General features: G+C 49.0%; 1 protein-coding gene and 1 pseudogene across 2 annotated transcripts in view; one reads left to right on the top strand and one right to left on the bottom strand.

The window, feature by feature from the left end:
- The window catches only part of SPATS2 (spermatogenesis associated serine rich 2), a 157,849-nt gene that overhangs the window by 9,332 nt on the left and 129,980 nt on the right, over positions 1-18,537 (top strand). The gene's annotated exons all lie outside the window — the stretch shown is intronic.
- Positions 17,143-17,781, bottom strand: LOC118757609 (acidic leucine-rich nuclear phosphoprotein 32 family member B-like; annotated as a pseudogene).

Raw genomic sequence — 18,537 nt, 5'->3', positions numbered from 1 at the left:
ATCATTTCCATTGTGTGATAGCCCAAGTGTATCATTAACTTGGCTTGGTAACTGCAGTTTTGATGCCTGTGTAGTGTTACTTGTGATCAAGTAGGTACTGCTAGTCTAGTCAAAATAACTGTATGTGTAATATTGCCAGTATTTTTCTTTAATTTCTCATCAAAATAGGGAAGTTGTATAACGTGTTAGTTAACAGTACAGGCATTAGGTAAATAAATAAGACTTTGGATCTCTATTCTTCTCTCTACTCCTCTGGTTTTCATCATTTAATTTCTCTGTGCCAGTTTTCTTCTTCTTCTTTTTTAATTTAAGATTTATCATTTTTATTGGAAAGGCAGATAGAGAGGAGGAGAGACAGAGAAGATCTGTCTGATTCACTCCTAAAGTGGACACAACGGCCGGAGCTGAACCAGTCCAAAGCCAGGAGCCAGGAGCTCTTCTGAGTCTCCCACACAGGGTTCCAAGGCTTTGGGCCGTCCTCGACTGCTGTCCCAGGCCACAAGCAGGGAGCTGGAATGGGAAGTGGGGTGGCTGGGATACAAACCATTGCCCATATGGGATCCCGGCATGTGCAGGGTGGGGAGTTTAGCCACTAGGCTACCTTGCCTGGCCTTGCCTTTCCCAGGTCTTAGGCAGTAAGTTAGATAGTAAGTGGAGCAGTCAGGACTTGAACCAGTGTCCATATGGGTCGCTGGCTCTGCAGGTGGAGTGTCAGCTCGTTCTGCATTGCAGCCAACCCCCTATTACCTTTATCTAATTCCAGGATATTTTTTTTATCACCCCTGAAGGAGAACTCATCCTATGAAGTTTAATTCTTTTTAATAGATTAGCATTTTATTCATTTATTTATGCCTTTTGGGAAGAAGATATTTTTTTCCTCTTTAAAATTATTGAAGTAGGGCCTGGTGCAGTAGCCCAAATGGGTGCAGCGGTTAGAACTGAAGTGATGTTAAGCCAGGAACCAGAAGCCTCTTCTGGGTCTCCCACGCGGGTGCAGGGTCCCAAGGCTCTGGACCGTCCTCTGCTGCTTTCCCCGGCCACAAGCAGGGAGCTGGATGGGAAGTGAAGGAACTGCAGCACGAACCAGCGCCGTATAGGATTTCAGTGCTCAGAGGTGGAAGATTAGCGCCAGCCCCTCTCATCTTCAATAAAGGTTATTTAGACCTACAGTCTCTTGCGTACATAGGCGTGAATTCAGGTTAATTTGTTTTTTAAAGTTTTATTTATGGTAAAAGCAGTTACGGTGATTGAGAGAGCCCACTGTTTTCTTTGCTCCCCAAATGGCCGTAACAGCGGGGACTGGGCCAAGCCGGAGGTCGTAGCCAGAAGCCCGTCAGGTCTTTGACGTGGATCCAGGGCCATAGTGACTCACGTGTGGTTCTGCTGCTTTCCTGGGTGTATAAACAGGGAGCTGGATTGGAAGCAGAGCAGCTGGGACTCCATCTTCGGCCCGTATGGGATGCCGAGCTTGCAGGTGGTGGCCTCAGGCCGAAAGTTCTAGCCCGGTTCAGGCATGTAGTATAGTAGGGAAGCAAATATTAAGTGAGAGTAAAATATGTAATATTTGTTGATGATAACTAGTATTGTCAAATAATAACAAAAAATTCAGAATAGGAAAATGGAAAAGGAGACGGTGAAAATGTAGCCGTGTGATGGGGAGAGAAAGAGGCAGATAGAGACGCAAGGAGAGGCCTGGCTGGAGGGTGAATTCTGAGCAAAGATCTGAAAGGCATTCAACTCCTTTCTCTTACACCCTGTGCTAACTGGGCCTCCAATTCCTGTTCATTTCATCTTCAAAATATATGTCAAAACACACCCATCAAGTAGGTGTTTTGATTTGGCAGTGGGAGTTTGTAAAACTTTTCTTCTGATTGTTTTAAAGTCCATCGAGAATTAGGAAGCGAAGTGGCCACCTGAGAGTGAGAATGGGAAGGAAGCGATGAGTTTTGTGGAGAGAGAAGATGGGAAATTGTTATTTGGGATACTGGTTGCCCTAGAGAAATAATGTATGATTACCAGTGGCGTTAAGGGCCCCTTGAGGTTTGTGGGGATGAAATTAGAGTGAGATCAATCAGTATGTTTTTTCTCTCCACCACTTCAGCTGCAGGATTGTGTGAGTGATTTAACCACGGACAAGTTTTGCCAAGGTGGTAAAAGAAGGGCAGGGGGAAGGAGCTATATGTGAGGGAGTGATTGCAAAATAGCGTGCAGTTTGAATCAGATAGGAGAGGTGGGAAGACGGGAAGTGGCTCATAGGAGGTGGCGAGGCAGTAGAGCCTTGGTGGGCTCAAAGGCTGTTGAGTTAGGGTACGGGAGGCTGAGCGCATGTCATTGGCAGGCAGGAATTGGTCTTGTGCGGGAGGTGAGAAATTTAACAACCATGTGGGAATTCAGGGAAGTAGGGTGATGACTTAGAATTATACGCTTGGTCAAAGTTCTGACTTGTTTTGAAGATTTATTTATGTATTTGAAAGAGTTAGAGCAAGATCATGAGAGACCAGGAGAGAGAAAGAGAAAGAGACATCTCCCGTTGTTTGCCTCATCCCCAGAAGCTGCACTCCCCAGGGCTGGGCCAGACTGAAGCCGGGAACCTCTGTGTGGGTGGCAGGAGCCCAAGAGCTTGAGTCATCTTGCACTGCGTTTCCCAGGTCGTTAGTAGCGAGCTGGATCAGAAGTGGAGCAGCAGGATACAAGACAGAGCCCAGATGGCATGCTGACACAGCACGAGGCAGCTTTACGTGCCCTGCCACGACTCTGGCCCAGTTGGAGCTCTTGTAGAATCTTCAAGGCAGAGTTGGTTCTTTTTAGAGAAGGCGGAGGTAGACTGATTTGGAAGTACTGTAAGAAACAAGCACACTTGCCCTTTCCCAGGCACTGTGGTGTGAGGGGGAGGGAAGGTAACTTCTACCACTTCAGGACTGGGAGGGGAATATAGTCTGTCTGTCTGTCTTGTCCTACCCTGTCCGTCCATCCGTCCGTCCTTCCTTCCTTCCTTCCCTGTATCTCTCTGTCTCTCCCTCTTTCTCCCTCCCCTTCCCTTCCTCCCTCCCTTTCTTCCTTTCTAAAGATTTATTTTATTGGAAAGTCAGAATTATAGAGAGACAGAGAGAAAAGTATTTTCCACCCACTGGTTCACTTCCCAAGTAGGCGCAATGACTGGAACTGAGCCAGTTTGAAGCCAGCAGCCAGGAGCTTCTTCCAGGTCTCCCACGCGGGTGCAGGGTCCCAAGGCCCCGGGCCGTCCTCCACTGCTTTCCCAGGTTACAAGCAGGGAGCTGGATGGGAAATAGAGCACCTGGGATATGAACTGGCGCCCATGTAGGATCCTGGCATGTTTAAGGTGAGGTTTTAACCGCTACGCTATCACACCAGGCCCAGAACCTAGTAATTTTTAAGGCAGAATGTTGAAGGTGTTGAAACCCTCAGTCACAATGGAAGGGTTTTAGCATTTGGAGAAAAGTGAGTGACATGTGGAGAGAGAGCTGGCAGTCCACACAGCTGTGTGGAGCCCCTTGCTCCTGGCTTCGGATTGATTCAGCTCTGGCCATTGCGGCCACTTGGGGAGTGAACCAGCGGATGGAAGATCATCCTCTCTGTATCTCCTTCTCTCTAAATCTGCCTTTCCAATAAAAATAAATCTTAAAAAAAAAAAAGATATCTTCTGATTTACAGTATCTGGGCCTGGGCCAGTCAAGGCTAGAAACCAGGCACTCCCTCCGGTCTTGCACAGGGATGGCAAGGACCCAGCTGCCTAAGCCATCACCACAGGTGTGTATTAGCAGGAGGCTGAAATCCAAGCAGAGATGGGTTTTGACCTTAGGCCCTTCCATACGGGATGCCGGTGTCCCAAGCAGCGTCTTTAACCTTGTGCCAAATTCTCATGACTGAGGCTTCTTTGCATGGACAGCATAAACAGCTCAGCAACAGGAGGAGTTTTGGCCTGGTGGAGGGTAAGTAGATGCGAGGGGTGATGAGGTGACTGTTGAGAGGGGAGCAGAGACACTCCAAGTCCCTGGGCGCCCTCCTAGGTGTCCGTCCCTGCTGGACAGTGTCCCCTCCAGGTGGTGAAGGCTGCAGGCTGCCAGATAGCCACACACATTGTGTTAATTTGAAATCAAGAGTGGCAGAGAGGTCAAAGGAGAGAGATCTTTGTTTCTCTAGTTCACTCCCCAGATGGCTGCAACAGGAGACAGGAACTCTATCCCTCTTCAGTTGGTAGCTTAAGCTGTTACAGCACCCACCCCCTAAAGTTAGAACAAGTAAATAGATATTTAGAATTTATTTGAAACCCACTGTAACAGAGAGCGGGAGACAGAGCTCTTTCTTGCTGGTTCATTCCCTAAGTGCTCACAATGGCCAGCGCTGGGCCAGGAGCCAGGAACTCCATCTGTGTCTCATGGGGGTGACAGCGGCCCTGGTGTATCAGTAGGTCAGAGCAGAGCTGGATCAGAAGCAGAGCTACCATGGGGGTTGCTGGGATGGCCTACAGCAGCTTAGCCTGTTGTGCCACAGCCTTAGCTCCTAATGAATAGTATTAATTTCTTTTGTGTTACAAGTTAATATTTGTGTCATGTACTTTTCCTTGAACCATTTTTACATTTCAAATGGCCTGACTCACTTAGCTTTTTTAATTTAACATGTATTCATTTATTTATTTATTCAAACTGCAGAGTTAAAAAGTTGGGTGGTGGGAGGGCAGGGAAGGGAAAGGAAAACAAAGATTTTCCATTTGTTGGTTCTGTCTGCAAATAGCTGCAGCAGCGGCCAGTGCAAAGCCAGGAGCCAGGTCTCCCACCTGAGCACAGGGCCCCAAACACCTGTGGCCCGTGTTTGCTTTTACGTGCTGCTGCTGCTGCTTTTAACATTTATTTATTTATTGGAAAATCAGATATACAGAGAGAAGGAGAGACAGAGATCTTCGTCCGCTGATTCACTCCCCAAGTGTCTGAGTCGATCTGAAGCCAGGAGCCCGGACTCAGATCTGAGTTTAATGGCTAGAGCTGAGTCGATCTGAAGCCAGGAGCCCGGAGCTCTTCCAGGTCTCCCACATGGGTGCAGGATCCCAGGCTTTGGGCCATCCTCGACTGTTTTCCCAGGCCACAAGCAGGGAGCTGGATGGGAAGCGGGGCTGCCAGGACATGAACTGACCCGTATGGGATCCTGCCGTGTGCAATGCGAGAACTTTTGCTGCTAAGCTACCATGCCGGGCCTAGTGTTTCTTCTTTGTATATTGTTGGATTTAAAAAATTAATCTGCTAGTCTCTCTTTTGATATGCTTACTCTTTTCACATAATATGATTACTGGTACATATGAACTGAATCTGCCATTTTAGTTGATACTTCCAAAAAATATTTATTTGAAAGGCACACTGGCTCTTCCACCTGCTGATTCACTCCCCCAGTTGCCACATGGTGCCTGCTGTATCTCCCTTGGGGCGCTGGGCCTGTGTTCTCTGCCTTCCAGGCATGTGAGCAGCACAGAGGAGCAGCCAGGATTAGAGCCAGTGCTGTTGTGGGATGGCAGGATTACACAGGGCAGTTTAGCCCATTGCACCAATGCTGTCCCCAGTTTGTGCTTTTTTTAAGAAATTACACTCTTTGTTCTCTGTTACATGTATGAAGTTCTTTTTTATTCCACTGATATTTGAATAGCTTATTTCTTTTTGGTAGCTAACTATTATATTTTTAAAAAAGTTATTCATTTGAATGGCAGAGTGACAGCGGGGGACAGAGGTCTTCCACCCACTGGCTCCCTCTCCCCATGGCCACAGTTGTGGGCGCTGGGCCAGGAGCCAGGAGCTCCTCATGTAGACTTACTGAAACTTGAGATCAATACAGGAACCTTGGGACGATGTAAATCACATTGCTTCTCTATTCCACAATGTCCTTTTGATTCTGTTTTACTGCTGCCTTAAATCTTAGTTATTGTGAAACATTTCAAGTATGTAGGTAAAAATAGAGAATAATATGGAAATGTTTGTGTACTTATCACAGTGCTTTGTTTCGTTTTAATTATTCAATTTACTGTATGTCTTCTTTCATTGATATTTTTATGTAAAAATTTTTAGCATTTCGCAGAAGTGTAAAGAATATAGCAGTGTTCAACACTGTTCATCTAGCTTTAGCAATTATCAGTATTTTTTCCACTCTCAGTTTCATGCATCCTTCTCATTCTTTACTTAAATTTTTTTTAAAGATTCATTTATTTTTATTGGAAAGTCAGATATACAGAGAGGAGGAGAGACAAAGAGGAAGATCTTCCATCCGATGATTCATTCCCCAAGTGAGCGCAACGGCCAGTGCTATACCGATCCAAAGGCAGGAGCCAGGAGCTTCTTCCAGGTCTCCCACACGGGTACAGAGTCCCAAGGCTTTGGGCTGTCCTTGACTGCTTTCCCAGGCCACAAGCAGGGAGCTGGATGGGAAGTGGAGCTACCAGGACTAGAACCGGCGCCCATATGGGATCCCGGGGCTTTCAAGGCGAGGACTTTAGCCGCTAGGTCACGCCACCGGGCCCTTAAAATTTTTTTTTTTTAAATTTGCACTTACTTATTTTAAAATGTTTGTTGCATAGGTGAGGGGATTGCAGACCCATGAGGTCTCTGGGTGGGATGGTAAGGGATGGGGTAGGGGCCGGTGGTTGAGGGAAAAGACCATGACCTCTGCTGTGATTACGTGGGTGGGGGCAATGGGGGGGTGTTACACCGCTCCTTGCTGCCTGGTCAGTTCAGTGTCAGGGACAGAGATGGGCTCCTGATTTTGTTCCAGGGACCCTGACTGGGAGAAGAGCGTGCGAGGGTGTTACTTGAGTAGTCTAGACTGTTCTGAGATGGACTTTGTTGTACCAGCTGTGAGGTAATGCTTCGCATAGTTGCCAGCTGTCTGGGTTTGGGTGTGTCCCTAGCCTTAGGTGCTTGGTGGAGACTAGCCTGTAGTGTTGTTCAGCTGCTCTTCTTTCCATCTTTTGGTGAGCCTCTCAGGGTCCTCTGTTGAATCCCAGAGGCTGGCTGTCCTGTCTTCTGTGCATCCTGGGATGATGTCTTTCCTTACATGGAGTCAGCCCAGTCCGACAGCATGTGCTGTGATTGAGGTTGGGGATTGTGTGGAGTGGACCCGTTGGGCTGACTCCTAAGAGCCCTGGCTCTCATGTGCACCACTGGGTATTGAAGCCCAGTCTAGCCCGGTTTGCCCCCAGACCCAGTCTTGTGTGTGCTGGCAGGTGCTGTGGCCTGGTTAGGGTGACTCCAAAGAACCCCTACCAGCCCTGTGCCCAGATCTGACTTTGTGTACTGATGGGTGCTGTGGCCTGGCCTGGCCTACCCCCAGACCCTGCCTTTACTTGTAGTGGGGGTGCTGTGGTAGTCAGGAGCCACTTGAGGCCCCCTATTCAGGTCTGTCCCCAGACTTGGATCTTATTTGCATTGTCCCAGCCAGCCCCCAGCCCCAGCTTTTATATGTACTGGTAGATGCTGTGGCCCAGCCCAGCCCCCCCATCCTAGCTCTGATGCACACTGGCAGGTGCTGCAGCCTAGCAGGGGCTACAGCCTAGCAGGGGCATCTCCACAGTTCCCCCATCGGGCACGCTGTGCTGCTTTGCCCGGTGTGGCCTGCCCCCAGGCCTGGCTTCACTTATGCTGGTGGGTGCTGTGGCCCAGCCCAGTGTGGTTTGACTCCAGCCCTGGCACTTGCTGATGGGTTCTGCAGCTTAGTTCGGGTAACCTCAAGGAACTCCTGCCAGACCTGCCCCCAGTCCTGGCTTTCACGTGTGCTTGCTTGTGCTGCAGCCTGCCTGTTACCGTCTGCCCCCAGCTCTGGCTCTCGTGCATGCAGGCAGGTGCTTTGGCCTGACTCAGGAAGGCCCTCCAAATTTCTCCTTCTTATCCACCCTATCTCAGTTCCCAGGATTAGCCGTGGGTGCAGTGACCCAATCCATCCCAGAAATCATTTTGTGTATGTCAGAGAAGCCCTCAGTGGCCCCCATTTTGACTCCCCAGCAATGCACCTACTCTGGCAGCAGCTTAATGGTGGTAGGGAGGCCCCAGCTGGTGCGCATCCATGGGGGCATGGCAGGTCCTGTGCCCTCCTTTCCTCCAAATCTTTTTTTTTTTAATACGAAATATGTGATATTTTTAAAGATTTATTTTTATTGGAAAGTCAGATACTCAGAGGGAAGGAAAGACAGAGAGGAGGATCTTCTGTCCACTGATTCACTCCCCAGGCGGCTGCAGTGGCCAGAGCTGAGCTGAGCTGAAGCCAGGAGCCTCTTCCAGGTCTCCCATGTGGGTGCAGAGTCACAAGGCTTTGGGCCGTCCTCAACTGCCTTCCCAGGCCATAGGCAGGGAGCTGGATGGGAAGTGAAGACTGCTGGGATTAGAACCGGCATCCATATGGGATCTTGGCATGTTTAAGACAAAGACTTTAGCCACTAGGCTGCCGTGCCTGGCCCCATCAAAATCTTTACCAAAAAAAAGAAGCGAGTAGGCTACTATGCTGGCACACTGGTATAGTTACCACAGGAATCAATCAGACCCAGAATGCTTGCCAGCCATTGAAAGCTTTTCTTCCAGCAGTGTGACACTTTCCTGGGTACAAGACAATCTAGGCCATTGCCTACATCTGGGGTAAAACTAGCTTTTTCCTTTTTAAAAAAAGATTTATTTAATTATTTTTATTAAAAGGCAGATTTTCAGAGAAGGAGAGACAAAATGAAGGGTGTTCAGTCTGCTGATTGACTCCCCAAGTGGCTGCAACTGTTGGAGGTGAGCAGCTCGGCTGCCGCACTGGGCCTGGTGCAACTTTAAAAAAGAAAATTGATTGAAGGGTCCAGCACGATAGCCTATTGGCTAAAGACCTTGCCTTGCAAGTGGTGGGATCCCATATGGGCGCTGGTTCATGTCTCAGCTGCTCCACTTCCATCCTGCTCCCTGCTTCTGCCCTGGGAAAGCAACAGAGAATGGCTCAAAACCTTGGGCCCCTGCACCCACATGGGAGATCTCGGAGAAGCTCCTGGCTCCTGGCTTTGGTTCTGCTCAGCTCTGGCCATTGTGGCCCTTTGGGGAGTGAACCAGCAGATGGAAGATCTTTTTGGCTGTCTTTTGTTTGGAAAGCTGTCATTCTCATAATTAAACATAAAATCTTTAAAAAAAGTTGAATTGGGGCCCAGCGGCGTGGCCTAGCGGCTAAAGTCCTCTCCTTGAACGCGCCAGGATCCCATATGGGCGCCGGTTCTAATCCTGGCAGCTCCACTTCCCATCCAGCTCCCTGCTTGTGGCCTGGGAAAGCTGTCAAGGATGGCCCAAAGCCTTGGGACCCTGCACCCGTGTGGGAGACCCGGAAGAGGTTCCTGGTTCCCGGCTTCGGATCGGTGCAGCACTGGCCATTGCGGTCACTTGGGGAGTGAATCACCAGACAGAAGATCTTCCTCTGTCTCTCCTCCTCTCTGTATATCTGACTTTGTAATAAAAATAAATAAATCTTTTAAAAAAAAGTTGAAATGAGGGGCTGTGCAATAGAGGTGGAGCTCTTCTGTCTGCTGGTTCATTCTACAGATGGCTGTAGTAATTAGGGCTGGGAGGCAGAAACTTGCCTTTGTTTTCTGTGCAGGTGCAGGAACTTAGGGACTGCCATCTGCTTCCCTCGTGGTGTGCCTTGGTGGGAAGCAGAGGTGTGATGGGATATTAGGCCCTTTGATCTGGGATGTCATGTCGCAAGTAGCAGCTTAATTTGCTGTACCACAGTGTCTGTCCCTTGTTAGCTTTTTTTTTTGTAGAGTGGTTTTTTCTGGGGCCGGGTATGGTGGCCTAGTGGCTAAATCCTTGCTTTACATGTTTTGGGATCCCATATGGTGCCAGTTTGTGTCCCAGATGCTTCGCTCCCCATCCAGCTCCCTGCTTGTGGCCTGGGAAAGCAGGAAAGACTGGCTTAAAGCCTTGGGACCCTGCAGCCATGTGGGAGACCTGGAAGAGGCTCCTGGCTCCTGCCTGGCCTAGGAAGGGCTCAGTTCTGGCTGTTGTGGCCACTTAGTGAACCAGTAGACAGAAGATCTTTCTGCATCTCCTTCTCTCTGTACATCTGCCTTTCTAATAAATGATAAAATAGTTTTTAATTAAAGTTTTTTTTTTTTTCTGAAAGCATGATAGAGAACAATGAGTTTTAAAACATTGTTTTAGTTGAAAAGGTTTCACAGAGATCTTCCATTTCCTATTTCCCAATTGGCCAGAGCTGAGCTGGTGCTAAGCTGGGAGCCAGGAGCTTTTTGTGGGTCTCCACATGGGTGTAGGATCCCCGGGACTTGGACCGTCTCTGCTACTTTCCCAGGCCACAAGCAGAGAACTAGATCAGAATTGGAGCAGCCGGGACTTGAACCGATATTCATGTGGGATGCTTGCGTGTGCTGACCCTCTTCTTGTTTGTTTGTTTTTTAAACAAAAGCAATCTTTTAGGTATAATTGAGATAGATTAGACTTGTATATTAGCCATGTGCACTTGGACAAGTGTTGAAATACCTCTCGGGGTCGGGATGTAGATATTCATCACCTCTCCGATTCCCTTCTATTATCATTGTGCTTCCCTGCTCTGTCACAATGTTCACCAGTACTTCGTGTTTTATACAAATGGGGTCCGACTGTCTCCTCCCAACCCCCTTTTCTCTTTTAGCTCTGGCTTCTTCCAGCCGGCACAGATAGTTTGGGGTTAGTCCTGATGCAGGTGTGTTTCTGTAACTCATCCCGTTTGTGCCTGGCTAGTGTAATTTGTCACCGTGGTGATGGACTCTTGGGTTGTTAGCTGTTTCTCACCACCATAAATAAAGCTGCTAATGAACATCTCTGTGCAAGTGGCAGTCTGGAGATGGACTTTATTTTTGCTTGGGTAAGTCCTTAAGATAGCGAGGTCATGTGGTAGATACATCCAACTTTTTAAGAAACTACAACGCTGTTGTCCAGAGCGACTCCCCTTTCTCGTCCTCTTAGTGCCATAGGAGAGTTGCATTTCCTTCACATCTCTGCCAGTGTGCAATATGGTCTGTCTTTTTTTAAAATTAAATTTGTTTTATTTATTTGATGGTGATTACAGGGTTGACCAGAGTGGGAAGGATTGAGGATCAGGGAAAAGTCTGTGAAATCATTGTTCCCTAATTCTCCATTTCTTCTTCTTTTTTTTTTTCTTTTTTTTTTAAAGATTTATTTTATTTTTATTACAAAGTCAGATATACTGAGAGGAGGAGAGATAGAGAGGAAGTGGAGCTGCCGGGATTAGAACCAGCAGCCATATGGGATCAAGGCGAGGACCTTAGCCACTAGGCCACGCTGCCAAGCCCTCCATTTCTTCTTGACTCTGGCGGAAGGGGAGAGATAAAGCCACACCCAACCTCCCAAATGTCTCAGTGCCCAGGAATGGGGAACCAACACCAAGTATTAACCCAGGGTCGTGTTACAGTGCATGTTCTGAGGGTTCTGGTCAAATGGTTTGCATAGTTCTGAAATGTTGTCGATTTTGTGTATGTAAGAGTGAAGTAACCCATTGGCTAACATAGTTGACCTCAAGTCTCCTTTCACCCAGATTTTGCTGTCATCATCTGCAGGGGTGGTTGTCCAGTTTGCTCTGTTCTCCTTCCTCTGCAATTGTCCCAGATGGGCTGCCGTATTCTCTGAGCATCAGGGTCTGCATCCATTACTACACGTTTTCACTTGTGAGCAGGTGCAAAGACCAGGATCAGGCGACGTGAGCCTCACCGATCGGGTCGGGTGGCCTGAGCCCTGCTGGGGCTCCCACCCCCAGGGCTCATGAGCTTGACACCCACCTCGCAGATGTGACTCTAACTTGTAGAAAATTTAGCCATTCTGAAGGTGTAACTGTAGTAACTCATAATTCATCATGGGATGTGGGTGCTGCTAGGTGAGGACTTTAGCTGCTAGGCTACAGTGCCAGGTCTTTGCTTATTAAGTTGTGAGAGTTCTTTGTAAATTCTGTGTATAAGTCCTTGATCAGCTTTGTGACTTAACAGTATTTTCTCTCAGCCTTCGGTTTATCTTTTAACAGCATATCTTTGAAACACTGAGCTATTTTGCAGTCATTTATGTGTCACATATGACCAAAAGGTATCATATCTTAGAAATCTTTGCCCAACCCGATTTCACAAAGTTTTTCATCTCTGGATTCTTCTGGGAGTTTTAGGCTTCACCTTTAGAGCTATGATCCATTTTATTTGCTGTGGACCAGTATTTTTCTGCTTTGGGTGTCTAGTTGTTGAGTGCTACTTGTTAAAGACAAAGTTGCCTTTTTGGTTGAAGATTACTTGTCTATACGTATGTTGGTATATTTCCTGCCCTTCTGTTCTGTTGTGTTGATCATTTTCTAGTTGCACCACTTCATGATACATGTTCAAATCAGGTAGTGGCAAGCCTCCAGTTGCACCCCATTTTGCTCTTGTACACATCAATGAGTGTTGGAGTCCAGCTCAGCCCAACTTGCCCCACTATCCAGCCCACGCTCATATTGGTGGGTGCCACTGCCTGTCTCGCCAGACCATGCAGTGGGAGCTGTAGCCCATCAGAGGGGTGCCCACAATTTCCCTACTAGGCCCACTTCCAGCCCTGGATCTTGCACTTTCCAGTTGGTTCTGAGTCTAACCTGACAGGACTTGCTGCCAGGCCTAGCACCTGCCAGCTGGTGTTGAGGCAAAGCCCAGCCAGCCTGCACTTATTCTGCCTGATGCATGTACCAATGGATATGGTCGCTTAACTCAGCCCGACTCTTCTCCCTAACTCAGCTCATGTGCAGGCCAGTGGGCTTTACAGTTTTTGCCCAGCCTGTTTTGCTTCCAGTCCCAGCTCTCATGCTTACCAGTGGGAGCATTGTCCCAGCAGGGGAGCCTGCACTGCTCCCCTTCTGGGCCTGCGCCCCATCCCAAGTCTTATGTATGTTAGAGCTGTGGCCCAGACTGGCATGGTTTGCCTCACCTTGGCATTCACCAGTGAGTACTGCAGCCTGACCTGGTCCAGCTTTCACCCAGTCCCAGTTCTAATGTGAACTGGCTGGTGTTGTGGCCCAGCTTGGCTTGTCCTGCACCCTGTCCTGGTTCTCAGATTTGCCTGGATGCTATAAATTGACCCAGCCTGGCCCATCCCCAGGCCTGAGCTACATCTATGCTGGTGAGCACTGTAACCTGGCCTAGTCTGGGTTGATTAAAGGCTCAGTTTTTGCACTCACCTGCAGGGACTGCATCCTGTTAGGGGAGTTCCCCAAGCTCCCCTATCAGGTCACCTCCCAGTGGCAGATCCTGTGCATATTGGTGGGTCCTTGGCCTAGCCTGATATGGCCCATCTCCTGTGCTGGCAGGGACAGCAGCCGTGCTCAACCGGCCCACACCCATTCTGGCTCTTACTGTTGGGTGCTAGAGCCTATCTCTGTCTGGTCCACTCCCAGACCTAGTTCTCGCATGGTTCAGTGGGTGCAGAGACCTAGCCCAGCCTGTTTCACACCTACCCTGGTTCTTGCAAGTGCCAGCAAATGCTGAAGCGTAGCCCAATCTGGCACCCACTGGACCCAGTCAGTACCCATGCCGAGGGATACTGTAGCCATGTCCAGCCCAGTTCACTGCCCCCATTCTGGCTGTCAGGTTCACTAGTGGGAATTGCAGCTCAGTGGGGGTGTCCCCTTAGCTTCCCAGCCAGGCTTGCCTCAAACACGGATCTTCGTGCCAGTGGTTGTCCTGACCCAGCCCAGCATAACCCATCACCTACCTGTCTTGGCTTTTGCCATCCAGTGCTGCAGCCTGGCCTGGCCCAATCTGCCTCCCATCCCAACTCGTGCTGGTGGGTGCTGCAGCGTAGTCCTGCCCAGCCTGCCCCCATCCTTGGCTTTCATGCAAACTGGTAGGTGTGATAGTCTAGCCTAGCCCAGTATGGCTTGCACACCCACTATCCTGGCTCTGGTTCCCTACCTCCACCTAGGCCAATCCACAAATCTTCTGACAAGTGAAGCATCCCTGCCTATCCTGGCCAGTACCCAGCCCTGACTTACATGCTCACCATTTGGCGTGACAGCTACCAGGTGAATTCCCCAGGCCCGCTCCCAGACCCAGATCTCACATGTGCTGATAGGTGCTAGGCCCTTACTATACAGTCTGCCCTCCCCTCCTCCCCCATCGCCATCCCCCCCCCCCCCCCCCCGCCACTCTGCGCCTCAGCCTTTGTGTGTGCTGGTGGATGTTGTGGTCTGGCCCACTGTACACCAACTCTTTGAGTGCGCCTTTGGGTGCTACTGCCTGGACCAGCCTAGCTGTTCCCAACCCCGATACCCATGAGTGTTGGTGAGTTCTGTGCCTAGCTCAGCCCGTTATTACCCCCTGCCCTCAAGCAAATTGGTATGGCAGTCCCACACGGGTGAACCCATGATTTCTCACAGAATCTGTTCCCAGACCCAATTCTGTCATGAGCTGGCCAGTGACATGGCCCAGCCTAACATGGTCCACATGCTGCCCTGACACTCATTGATGGGTACTGTGGTTCAGCCATGGCTTTTGTGTGTGCCAGTAGGTGGTGGTTGATGCCAGCTAGCCCAGCTCAGGTCTTCCATGTGAGCGGGGTGTATTGGTTTGGCCTCAAAAGGCCCTGCGGTTTCCCTCCTCCATACCAGTCAGTCTCCTTACTTACCTGCAAGTGTAGTAGCCTGGTTGGTACCAAGTCCCCCAGAAGTCACTCCTCCCCTGTCATGTTCTCCCTTAGCAGTTCTCCCATCCACCCCAGACCTGTTTCTCTGAGCATTCCACAGGCCCCATGCCTACGAGTACTCAGATCCCCAAACCCAATCCTCCAGCAGTGTGCCGCGTCAGCCGGGGGCCTGTCTTCCTACCCAGGACCTGTACATACTTGCACGTGGGTCCCCATCCCTGTCTGCTGATGTGCTGGCATCTGCTCCTTAGGTATCATAAAAAAAAAATAGGCAGCTATGCTGGCACACTGGTATAGTTAACACAGATTTGGCACTAACCAGGCCCAGAGTGCCCACCAGCTGTTAGCTGCTTTTCTCCCAGCAGTGTAACACTTGCCTAGGTACAGTACAACCTAGGCAGTTGCCGACAGCCAGGGTAGGAACAGTGTTCTAAGTAGACTTCTACAAATCAGTCTTGTGTAACTGCAACTTTATATTTAATGAATGGCAACTCCTGATTTTTCTCCTCCCTGTGTCTGCTGGCAACCACCATTCTGTTTTCTGCTTATGGGTTTGACCATTTTTATATATACCTCATTTAAGTGGTATTTTGCATTATTTGTTCTGGGACTGGCTTCTTTCATTTAGCATTTTTTATTCTAAAGATTTATTTATGTTTTACTTGAAAGAGTTCCAGAAACACATACACACACACACACACGCGCACACACACACACACACACACACATATCTTTGCTCTGCTGGTTCACTCTCCAAGTGACCACAAGGGCCAGAGCTGGGTAGATTCAGAGCTGGGATCCAGGAGCTTCTGGGTCTCCCACGTGGGTGCAGAGACCCAGGGCCTTGGGTCATCTTTTATTGCTTTTCTAGGTCATTAGCTGGGAGCTGGATTGGAAATGGATCATCCAGGAATTGAACTGGCACCTATATGGGTTGCTGGCACCAAAGGCAGAAGATAATCAGCTCCTCACTTAGTGTGTTTTTGAGATTTATCCATGTCATTACATGTGGCATTTTTTTCTTTGTAATTTATTATTTATTTGAAGAGTAACCTTAGCGGGGGGGTGGGGTGGGAGAAGAGATTGATTTTCCATTTTCTGCTTTACTGCCAGATGACCACATTGGCTGGGCCTAGTCCAGGAGCCAGGAACTCCCTCTGGGTCTCCTACATGGGCAACAGGGACTCCAGCATGTAGGGCCATTCTTGCTGCGTTCCCAGGGGGCTAGATAGGAAATGGAGAGGCTGGACCAAATGTGGGATGCCAGCATTGCAGATGACAGCTTAGCCTGCTGCACTGCAGTGCCAGCCCTAGAATGTCTAATTTTTTAAAGGGCAAATAATCCATTGAGGGTGCATACTGCTTTTTTTTTTTTTTTTTTTTAACATGAAAGAGTAAAGTGTTTATTTCGATTTCACTTAAAGGCTTAAAAGTACTGTTTTGGAATTTTGGAATTTGTCATATAAAGTGTCCTTGTGTTAAAAAAAAAAAAAAACCATGCGGGCCCAGCGCAATAATGTAGTGGTTAAAGCCCTCACCTTGCGCGTGCTGGGATCCCATACGGTCGCCGGTTCTAATCCTGGCGGCCCTGCTTCCCATCCAGCTCCCTGCTTGTGGCCTGGGAAAGTGGTTGAGGATGACCCAAAGCCTTGGGATCCTGCACCCTCATGGGAGACCCGGTGGAAGCTCCTGGCTCCTGGCTTCGGATTGTCTTGGCTCCAGCCATTGCGATCACTTGGGGGAGTGAATCACCGGTTGGAAGATCTTCCTCTCTGTTTCTCCTCCTCTCTGTATATCTGGCTTTGCAATAAAACTTAAAAAAAAATGCAAAAATAGCCCAAAATGTTATGAATTTATTTACAAAACCTCTTGTTCTACAGAAAGTAAAATGCTGTTCGAGTACTAGTGTAATGGCTGACTCACCAGTCACAGCTACTCATGCTGTAACAAGTTTTACACAAAACCTGACACCTAACGGTATTTACAGTTCTGTTGGAGGTGAGTGCCCCAGCTTGGTGATAGGGTCCCGAGGAGCGCGGAATGTCACAGGAACCATTCTCTGGCCCTTCGGCTGTTTGTGTCACAGCTGCCACACCCATGAGTAGTCCAGCCAGTTGTGAACCATTCTTCATCATCTGTTTCTCTTACCCTTCACCTTTTCTGCCTTTTTTCTTTTTAAACAGCTTTATTTGCTTTTATTTGAAAGGTAGATTTACAGAGAGAAGGAGAAACAGAATCTCCTTCTTGTTCATTCAAACAACCGTAATGGTGGGAGCTGAGCTGAGCTGCGCCAATTCCAGGCCAGGAGCCAGGAGCCTCCTCCAGGGCTCCCATGTGGGTGCAGGGTCCCCAGGCTTTGGGCCGTCCTCGACTGCTTTCCCAGGCCACAGGCAGGGAGCTGGATGGGAAGTGAAGCTGCTGGCGCTAGAACTGGCATTCATCTGGGATGTGGGTCCTGGCAGGAGGAGAATCAGCCTGTCCAGCTACCATGCTGGCCTCTTTCTTTCCTGCTTTCTTTCTCCTCTTCATCCTCATCCTCTTCAGTTTTAGTAACTTCTCCATCATGTCTAGATTCTTCTTCTTCTCCTCCTTCTCGTCTTTTTTCCCTCTTCATCTTTGTCACCCTCCCCACCATCCTTACCCTCTTCCTCTTTATCCACACCTTGAACCTCAGTATCCCAGTTTGGGGCTTTCCAGTCCTTGGTGCCATCTGGGAAGGTCAGCTGGGGCAGGAGCAGGAAGACGCTGTCTCGGCAGTCATTTGGATTGGCTACCTCGTGGTTAAACAGATCATCCAGCCCTTTTTAGGGCTCCAAGGAGCTAGTGTCTTTGAGCTTATTTCCACTCAAGTTAAGGTGTGTACAGTTTGAAAGTGTTTCTGCCAAGGTGTTTAGACATCAGGTTCTGTTGTCACTCAGCTCAAGGTTTTTCAACTTAGTTGACTTGGGAAGATTTGAAACTGAAACCAAACCTACATTTATTAAACTTAGAGAATCTGAATTCACAAATTCAATGGTTAAGCCCTTAATTTTCCATGATTTGGTTTGCGGTTGTGTAGGAAAGCTTCCTCCACAGCTGCTGGGTGCAGTTCCCTAGTTTGAGCCTCCATATGTCCCCCTCTTCCCTGCTCTTCAAGCTTTCTGCGGTGGGAGGGGCAGGGGTGCAGGCAGCAAAGGCCATTGAAAGGAGTCTGCCGTCAGCCAGCGGGGTGTGGTGTATGCCCAGGCCAGCCGGCTGCTGGCCACCCCTGTGCCAGCCAGGCTGTTCATGGGAGCTGGGAAAGCAGAGATGGAACCCAGCACTAGCCTCTCTACCACCACCCCTGGCCATGGCCTTGTGCTCCGCATTTTTTTTTTTTAACCATTCATCTGTTGATGAGCATTTATGGTTTCTACATTGTGGCTATTAAAAGGACCTTGTGATCCTAATTTCAGTTGCTTTGAATAGAAACCCAGACGTGGGCTTGCTGAAGCCTGTTGTATAGCTATCTTTAGTTTTCAGAGCAACCTCTGCTTTTTCCCATAGTAGCTGGATTATTTTACATTTATGCCAACAGTGTTTTAAGAATTCCATTAGCTGACCCTGGCACAGAGGCCTGGTGACTAAAGTCCTCACCTTGCACGCACCGGGATCCCATATGGGTGCTGGTTGGTGTTCTAGCTGCTTTGCTTCCCTTCCAGCTCCCTGCTTGTGGCCTGGGAAAGCAGTCGAGGATGGCCCAAAGCCTTGGGACCCTGCACCCCCATGGGAGACTTGGAAGAAGCTCCTGACTCCTGGCTTTGGATCAGTTCAGCTCTGGCCGTTGCAGTCGCTTGGGGAGTGAATCCACAGACAGAAGATCTTCCTCTCTATCTCTCCTCCTCTC

Source organism: Ochotona princeps, chromosome 15 (genome assembly GCF_030435755.1).
Source record: "Ochotona princeps isolate mOchPri1 chromosome 15, mOchPri1.hap1, whole genome shotgun sequence".
In the NCBI taxonomy this organism is placed as follows: domain Eukaryota; kingdom Metazoa; phylum Chordata; class Mammalia; order Lagomorpha; family Ochotonidae; genus Ochotona; species Ochotona princeps.
Note: the sequence above shows the minus strand (reverse complement) of the source record. Positions and strands in the feature narration are given on the sequence as shown.